Source organism: Alligator sinensis, unplaced genomic scaffold, assembly GCF_000455745.1.
Source record: "Alligator sinensis unplaced genomic scaffold, ASM45574v1 scaffold674_1, whole genome shotgun sequence".
NCBI classification, from domain to species: Eukaryota; Metazoa; Chordata; order Crocodylia; family Alligatoridae; genus Alligator; species Alligator sinensis.
Genome location: NW_005842032.1, coordinates 2,377,818 through 2,387,360, shown reverse-complemented (window position 1 = coordinate 2,387,360; position 9,543 = coordinate 2,377,818). Strand labels below are relative to the sequence as shown.

At 38.7% G+C, this 9,543-nt stretch overlaps 1 long non-coding RNA gene across 1 annotated transcript in view; it reads left to right on the top strand.

The window, feature by feature from the left end:
- The first annotated feature begins 5,091 nt into the window (after window positions 1-5,091).
- The window catches only part of LOC106722127, a 219,982-nt gene continuing 215,530 nt past the window's right edge, over window positions 5,092-9,543 (top strand). The window contains exon 1 of the long non-coding RNA XR_001357930.2: window positions 5,092-5,578. This is a non-coding gene — a long non-coding RNA (uncharacterized LOC106722127). The remainder of the gene's footprint in view (window positions 5,579-9,543) is intronic.

The following is a 9,543-nucleotide window of genomic DNA, read 5'->3' as shown; positions in this document are numbered from 1 at the left end:
ATACTGTAAAATGAACCTGTGGGATAATAGGTTTGCTGTTACCTTAGCATCTCAATATATGTGATTTAGAGAGAGAGAGAGAAGTAGATACCCAGAAGCTTTGGAGAGTGGATGGATATTACAGAAAAAACCTAGTCGCTCTGGTTAGTGTGGGCCTGTTTTTGTTGGCATAGTAGCTATTCAGCTGCAAATTTATAGCCGTCTTCTTTGCAGAGAGCAAAATACAAAGCCTGGAAAACTGCTGTATACTTATCACACTGTCATCACCTTTTAAAACCATATCACCTAGGATGACTGCAAAGACTACTGGCAGCATCCAATGCTGGATATGGTTTTAAGAACTGGAAAGAAACTGTTATCCAGTGTGTCAGCCTTGAAGACAGCATTTGAAATGCTTGCTGAAACCTAATATCTCTTTTTGTATGTCTGTTTCTTACACACTTGCTTCTTTCATTTTTCATTTAATCTTTTAATATCAACTATAGTATACAATAGTTGTATACTAATATCAACTATAGTATACAAATCCTATGTTCTTTGGTGATTTGTGAAGCACTGGAGTACACATGAATACAATATATGTCCTAGGCCACACAGATTTCCAGTTGTTAAGAACCTGATGGCCCGTAGTATCTGGAAAACCTGTTTTAGGGTGATGAAACAATATGGTAGACCAGGGAGAAGAGAGAGTTGCAGCGGGAAAAAGAGGGTGTGTGTTGCTGAGACCCAGAGCAATACACACAATGGGTGTCATTGATAGGATCATGGGAGACTGCTGATTGTAGTTGGAGGAAAATAGAAAAGTGACCATGAATTGAGTTGAGCAAGACAGAAGTACTAAAAAAAGAATTTGACTGGAAGAAATGTTTGTAGTGCCAGACTTTTTGGGAGTTATTTCTGTTTTGTATGGTTATCTTGAGATTCTTCCCCTGCTGCTTGTGAATGTGTCCAATCTGATCAGACCTTCCATGGATTCTCTGGGTCTAATTCACTTATCCATTGCACTGAAAAACAGCCTTTCAGCTTGTAATGACCATCTGTGAGCTAACATTTTCTCTTGGAGATGAAAATGGCACACAAAATGATACTTTCCAGAGGGAGAATGGCTTCTACCATTCTTATGTAGATTCAGCCTGGGTGACATCACTTCCTAACTGGGTATGCTGAATTACCTCTGGTGTTTATGAAACATTGCTCTGGTTCTAGCTACAGTGGTTTTAATACACATTCCAGTACCAAAAATCATCATATTAAGGACCTGCTAATATTTCAGAGAGACAATAAAGGGATTGTTCTTTCATGTAACTCAGAAACCTCAAGTACTTAGTAACAAGAAAAGGATTAGTTAAGGGTATCATACACCTTTCACTGCCCCATACACTTTCACAGCTTAGTTGTTGAAACTTCTCCATGGATTGACAGCTGGTGGAACTGGCTTCCTCAGGATTTCTGTAATGTAGGGGAAGACCCCAGAGGGCATAAAGATGGTGTAATGTTTCTTTGACATCTCTTTTCTTATCTTAGAAGAAAAGGGCAGTACGCAACCAGGATATTTTTATGCAGAGAAAATGACCAGAGCTGATGTGATCTCTTAGGGCCCTGGGCAACGTAGTGCAGGATAGGAAAAACCTGAGGCTGCTCTAAATGATCTCAGGGGCTGTAGTGGCTTCTGGCCAGCACAGGCACAAGTATGACGGAGAAAGCTTAGTGATTTCTTTGCCCACTCTTTCTCAGTTGTATGAGGCATACCCTGGTCCTGGCAGAGGTTCCAGCCCATTTTCCTTCTCAAGAATAAAGAGATACCTGTTTCAGCACAACACAACTACTTCATGTCTCGTACACCCCTTCCTTGTATGTTTTGTATGATTTTTGTTTTGATCCTGGTGTCTTGTCTTTAAAGGAATTTCTGTAAAATATGGACTATTATTATATAAATTAGTTAATGTATCATTTTACAACATAATTTTAAAGCTCAAATTTTTATAATGACTGTTTCTTGCAGATGATAACCACTGTGTGACATTATCTATGTAGTAACAGCTTCATAGATTACTGCTACCAGTATTATTGCAGTTTGTTACAAAAGGCAGTGGCTATGGACAAAGAGACTGTGTGTGGTAGCAACATGGTGTTACTAGTCAATCTGTACAGTATTAGTGGTGGTGCTAGCCATGTGTAAATATATATACAGACATACATAACCCTCTGCTATAATGACAAACTATGTTCTTTTTTTACTGTAAACTGGTAGAATGTATAATCTTACTGTATGTTGTTAGCAAAAAATATAAATGATATAAATCTTATTTTATTACATTTATTGTTTTGGCAAAAGCTGTAAATAAACTTCTACTACTACAATGACAAATGACATATAAATACATAATGCTTGTTGATTTGTGAATCTGTTTACTGTTATGATGATATGATATCCCAGATATGATTAACTCAGATGTGGATAACCTCTCATTCAAAAACTATTCCAACATAAATGTTGAAAGGAAATAAAAACAGAACATTTGAAAGAAAAATAATTAGCAGCTGAGTAGTATGAGATGCATAAGAAGTCTCTTTCCAGTCTGTTTTGCCTGGGAGTATGTTGAGGACCAATCCTCCAATGCTGAAAGATAAGCAAACATACAGCTGCTTAGGTATGCTTGCTCTCGCTCAGATTGATAGATATAGATTTTTATTATTAATATTTAATATTAAAACTAAATACAGGAACTCTATATGTCCCATATAAAGACTCACTATGGCTTTGCTTTAGGAAAGCATCTGTAGTTAAGGAGGCATTTAAGCATGTGTTTAAGTGAATTCCTGATGAGGGATGGATTTAAGTATGGGAATAACCACATTTCTGAATTGGGACCTTAAATTATATTACTTTGCTAAGTGGAGCTACCCTAAATGTGGCAGGAGAAAGAGAGCTGGGCTGCAGCTTCTGCCTCAGAAGGATTTGAACTGACCATTTTGTAGTGCCCTAGTGTGCTAGGAATTTTGTGTAAATGAAAGGCTGGCTCTAAGAGCCTGATTTTTATCATTTTCATTACAATCTATTTGTATTGCAGTTGCACCCAACTGAGATCAAGGGCTACCTTCTGTAGGCACTGCACAAACACACTGTAATAGATATTTCTGACTTTGAAGAGCTTTGATCTAAATCGTCATATAGATGAACAATGGGTAGAAGAAAGGCATTGTTATGCCCATTTTATAGAAGAGACGGAGAGAGACTTGATGGGTTGCTTGAGGTTGCAAATGAATTGGGGCAACACTCAGAACTGAACCTAGAGCTTCTGAGTGCCCATTCATTGACTTGCCAGTGATCTGGTCCTTTCTCAGCTCAGCAGTACTGAGCAGTCAAAAGGAGCTGTAGGTGTTCATTTCTCATTGAAACCCAGCCTTAACTGTTTGTTTTTTCCTTTGAGCATTTGTCCATGTAGCTGCATGTGTCATGTGCATGTGAGCACAGAATGTTTTAGCCAGCAGCATTCACTGGGCTGCTCCTGTGCCTGTACACCCTCAGGCCCTGTACAATGAAGACACAAGTGACAAAACAGTCCCAGCTGCCACTCAGTTCCTTCTTGTCCCCTATAGCAGCAAGTCAGAGCCCAGAGTGTCCCTAGACATCCTTGTAGCTATTACCTAGTTTAAAAGGTTTGTTGCGAAAAATTAGAGGAATAAATGTGTTATTCAGAGCATATGCACTTTATTTATTTTTATTTTTTTGAGAGAGAACCCAGTTCTCGCCCTTTCTTCCATTCCATTAAAGAAGATATGCCAGGAAAAATCTCAGGTGAAAATGATGGTATCAGCCATCACTGATGTCAGTTCCGATGTGCCACCCTAATGTACCTGAGCCATGTCTTTGCATTACAAGATTACAGGATGTCTTGCACAGAACGGAGGCCTAGTGCTACATTCAGATCCAGAGCCTCTACATTTAGCAGCTCAGAGACCAGCTTGCTGAGTTCTAGGACGGGAGGGATACAGGACTTTCTGATGCATATCAAACTCTTTTGCACAGAACTGTATCAGAAGGACATATCAAATGGTATGGAAGTATTTTTCTTTATGGTCTGTTCAGAATCATATTCAGCTCTTGGTGTCCACTATTGTCCCTACTGTCTTTAAAGCAAGTGGGCTGTTGAAGTTCATTTGGCTGCTGTATAATATCTGACCAGTCTTTCAATTAGTCTCTGAATTCTGTGAGGGTCTAGTTCAGATGCATCTACGAGTGAAGGACCTATTGGCTAACTGCAGTTTGATAAAAATTCCAAGGGCAGGCTGGTTTTTAAAGTGGCACATACACTAAGTTTTCATGCTTTATAAACCAACTGCCTTTTCTATGTCAGGGCAGACTACTCTTGGGCCTTTGTCACATTCTGTGGCTTATTTCTGGAGGGTTATTTACTTATTTATTTATTTTTAACTTGTAACTTGGATTTGGTGCATACATTTACCAACCACTGGTACATTGTCACAGCTTCTATACCAGATGCCCTGTTTAGCAGGCCTCTTCTCCAGTTCTTATTTAGACAAAAACTGCCTATTTTCAGCTTCTTTGAAGCATATCTGCTGGTTGCTCACCTACAGTGGGATCTCAGGCAATGGGTTGAAAAAGAAAATGAGGTTACTTACAGTAACCAACGTTCTTCAGGATGCATATGTTTACATGGGTCTTACCTACCACCCACCCTCCTTCTACACTGATTTGGAAACCTTTTCTGGAGGCCTTATCTGAGTAGAGGGACTGAATAGGAAGTGTGGCTGCAGTACTTTTTTTTTATGCCCTCACTCTAGGGAGCACAAGGGTGTATAAGTGTCATGCACAGTTCTAACAGACACTGTTGGTTAAAATGGTTCTGGGCTCATGCTTGTGAGGTACACACATGATCTGCATGGACAAAAGTACTGAGCAGATTTTAAGATAAATAACATTTCTGTGTGGTATGCAGTTTTCCTTTAGAAAACTGTATATGGTTTGTTATCGTTACTTTTCAAAGTAATCTTTTTTTCCCCAGATATGATGGGAATTACAGATCTGATTTATTTGTTTATATTTCTTGAATTTCAGGAGTTGACCAGGGAGGGTAGAACAATGGGGGACTTAGCTGCATGACAAGCTAAAACTGGATTCTAAGTACGCCAAGCTACTACACAAATTTAATGATGTATAGAGTATACAAGGATTTTCGTATTTGTCTTTGTTTCCGCCTGTCTTACCTATGTCTTTTTCCATCTTTTCCAAGTCATCCTTCAAGAGTTGCCAAAGAAAGCTCCAGCATGTCTCCTGCTCCTACACATGCTTCGATATGTGGCAGAACATGCATGTGATTGGATGACTCTGAAGCAATTATTGGACAACCCACCAAACCTTTGAGCAGCTGGCAGTGAACAAGGCCAAGATACAGTGTTAGATTGATGATCACTTTTCTGTCTTTCAGAGAACTTGAAAAATTTGATTTGAGACATTTTCCTCATGGGGACTGAAGAGGAAGTTAGGCAGGCAGGAAAGCACCAGGCATTCTCTCCAGCGATCTTGCAATCCCTGGCAAATCTTTTCTTCTTGAAGGTGGGTGGTCTCCTTTTTGTCAAATGTCTGTAAATTTAGTACATCACTTTCTAGTTATGCCACTGATGCTTGTGTTTATATGAATGGCTATTTAAAAAAAGGAAAGATCAGATGTTTGTTGTTTCATTTCAACATAAATTAAACTTTGTATTCACATAGTAATTCTAGTTCAGCCCCAGGAATAGCTTTAGTATTGCTAAGTGTCTGGAGAGTATTGACTACAGAGACATGTTTTTAAGCAGTCTATAATAGTTTCTACAGCTGTTAACAGTTCATAGAAGAATGGCAGCATTATTCATTGGTGTTTAAAATGTGCATGACTTGCATTGCACAGAAGTCAGATTGGGAGAATGTCAGATTTTTTTTTTTTTCTGAAACTCTGCCAGGAAAGTCTTCAATAACTAGAGAAATTCTTTTCACTGGTGGAATCAACATGCAGCACATTGTGTTGTTATAATTGCTTATAACTCACCATGAAAGTTGTCTTTGTATGCATGGATGTATGGCTTGTACTGTTTTATTTTTATTTATTCTGCATTCTTTATTATAATGTTCTTTCCCTTTTTCCAGACCAGAAAGATTGTTATTGAGCTCTTTACAAAGCTGAAGTAATGCTGTGTGTTAAAAAAAATGTTAACAATTTGAAGAAGTTATAAAAATTTATAAGTTGGCCGAATACTTTAGAAATTTCTGCATATTTTAATATAAATAGGTAATGCAAATATTTGTTCTTTGCATTTAAAGGTGGGTCTCTGTTTTCTAAAGGTCTTATATTTAAAGTTGATTCTTTTGATTACACTAAAACAAAACCAGTATTTTTTTCATGTTGTGCAACTGAAAACCATATGATTGTAAAAGACAGTGCTTACATAGTTAATAGTGAATGCCATACAATTATGAAGTTTAAAATGTAACATGTGAATAGTATCAGTGCTTGAAGAACTTCATTAGCAGGTTTAGGGACTGAACTAGTGTTTCATAAAGTCAATGGGAGTCATTCCATTGAGTTCAGTGGGTATTGGGTTAGGCCCACAAGAAAAAGTAAGCTTATTGCTGCTGAGCACAGAAATAACTATTATTTTTAATAAACTGTAAGTGGCAAATTCCGTTGTTTCTCATACCTGTATAAATCCAGAGTAACTGACAGAAGTCAATGAACTTACTTCATGTTTATTTTTTTGCAACTGTGAGCCTTAAATTTATTTGTGGCTTGAATTACTAAATTTAGGCAAACCAAAAAAAAAAAAAAAAGTAAAAGAAAAGAAGGAATAGAGTGGAGAGAGAAGAGAAACAGAAAGATGAGAATGTGGGTAGGGACCTGAATGACTATTAATAAATTCAATAAATAATACATATTATTTATTGAATTTACAATAAATAAATTGTAAATTCCTAATTTACATATTCAAAATGTAAAGTGACACACAGAATGAGTGTGCCCAGAATAAGAGACTTAAAGCTGGTTTTCAAACTGGGTTGAAAGGAAAGTTCTTTCTATTAAAAAGAGATCGTAGCATGTGTGTGTAATCCCTTTGGCAAGGTGGTAACTGATGGGGATTCGGAGTGGATATCTAATCTCAGATATACAATTTTCAGCCTGGTATGTGGTAAGAAGTACTTCTCCCTAGATGAGCTCTCAGGTTGTGCTGAATCAGGTAGATTCAGTATGTCTTTCTTTAAAGCAGAGCAACCATTTGGCTCTCTCAGAAGCCAGTGGGGTGGAAAGGCTAGAATGTAGGAGGTATTTATTTTCTTAGTCTGTGCTAAAGGTGCTCCTAGGACTCTAGATTTTCACTTTTCTCATCCTAAAGCAGTGGTTCTAAACCTTTTTTGTATTGGGACCCATTTGTAAATGTCAATGGCCAGTCCTGACCCACTGATCCCCACCCCCAGACTCCAGCCCTGTGTGGGGAAGGAGGTGGGTGTTTGGGGAAGGGTGGAGTGTGTTTGGGGAATGGGGGCGGGGGGCCCAAGCAGTCCCTCTCAGGCTGGAACTCTGCCAGCCTCAAAGGGAAAACCCATGGTTTCCTGCATTTTTTTTTCTCCTTTAAAGGAGAATCCATTTTTAAAATTCTTGACCCTTTCATATAGTCTTACAATCCACTTTTGGGTCACAACCCATGGGTTGAGAAATACTGCTCCAAAGGAATATACAGCCAAAAAGGCTGCAAGAGGAAGCTGTATAAAGAACGTCTGGTGTTGGCTTTGGCTAAGAGAGAGAAAGCAAGTGATGTGGCTTTTCCTGAGCTGTGTAATGAATGGTTTAAAAAAAATATCTGATTTGCAACTCTGCACACTCTCTGTAATTTATGAAGAGAAAAAAACAGCAGGGTTTCATTGTCTGTGCTAGTTAGTACTGAGTGGGTGATGACTGGGTTATTTGGATGCCTGAAAACTATTGGCTATAAGGAAGGTTTACAGTGATGTTTTGAGAACATACAGCTGTTCTGGGGTAGCATGTTCACAGATACAAGAAGTAGAGTTAGTACTTGCAGAGCTAAAATATAGGGGAAAAATGTTTTTCTGGTTGTATTTAGGTCAGTAGCTTTTTCAGTAGTCTAACAAGTGGTTAACTGGTTCAGCTGGCTGGAAATATGTAGTGTCTGTATCTTCCTGAGGAAGGTTAATGCATGTTACCTTCCTAATTGCACGTTACCTTCCTAAGGAAGGTAACGTGTAATCATAACTGAACATTTGAGGCCAGATTCTATCCTGATATATAGCCTATGCAATGCCATTAGGGGTGACGGCCCTTTGTAAAGTCTCAGAATTATTGAGAAGCATGCAACATGTCCTAGTCCTTGAAGTTCTGTTTTCACAGTATTTTCCTTTTGAATCAAGCAGCACATGGATATGCTTTGGTGCTTGGCTGCATAATTCAAGCTTCTCAAGTTCACAGTTCACTCCACAGATGACTGATCATAGTTTTAAAAGAATATCCTAGAAGTTACAGCCATATAGAAAACTAGGCCTTTTATGTGTATGGATTATAGATGTATTTAGGTGTGTGGATTATAAAGATATTATTGCTCATTCAGTTTGTTATGAATAGTTTTCAATGCAATATCTGCCAGTAGAGTGAAGCAGTTGGATGGTTAAACATATATGATTTGTAGTAGGTAATTATAATGGAGCTAGGAGAATTTAAAGTGTTTGTAGTGCGATGAAGGCACAGTAAAATAAATAAATTGATGTTTATTTTTAAGTATTTATTTTGATTTTTATTGACTTTAATTTTCAGGATTGCACAAAATTAAGGGTGCAGGGAGCAGACAATTTAGTATTGACTATATACTTTTTAAAAACTATAAAATCAAATGTCAAAATATAAGAAGTAAATATCCATAAATCAGTAAATCATGCCTGCTTTAAATCATTTTGTTTATTCATAAGGAAAGAGCTGGGCAGGCAGGGACCATAAGAGGAAGGCAACAGCACTCCCAGAGCTCTGGAAACACAGGGAGAGGTGGTAGCTACCCTTAGTCTCCCTGCGTTTAACCAGCCTAGTCTGGCCTGGCCTGGCCTGGGCAAGACCCTGCTGCCACCAGGCTGGAACCTGGCTAAAGCTCTTACTGTGATGAGTGGACTTTTTCTTAGTCGTGGCCTGGAATTAACATCTGTGGTTGGTGTAAGGTGGGGTGTAGGGGAGGTGGAGCCCCAAAATGGGAAACCGGACAGGAAGACCGGAGGAGGGAACCAGGGGAGGCAGGACTTAAAAACATCCTCCCGATGATAACCTATACCAACAAGATGTGGCAGATAAGAACCCCTCGGGGTGCTCCAAGGCATTTGCCCAGATGACAAGCTGTTGACCAGAAAGGAGACCGGGGCGCCTGAAAGGCCAGAAAGAGCAAATGAGCGAGCGACATGGGAAGTTACAAGCCTGCTATCTCCAGCTGCTTTCAGCACCTGTGAATGAGCAGCTTATTGCTTAATTGACAAGTCATTAGGTCACCCATTGTTTT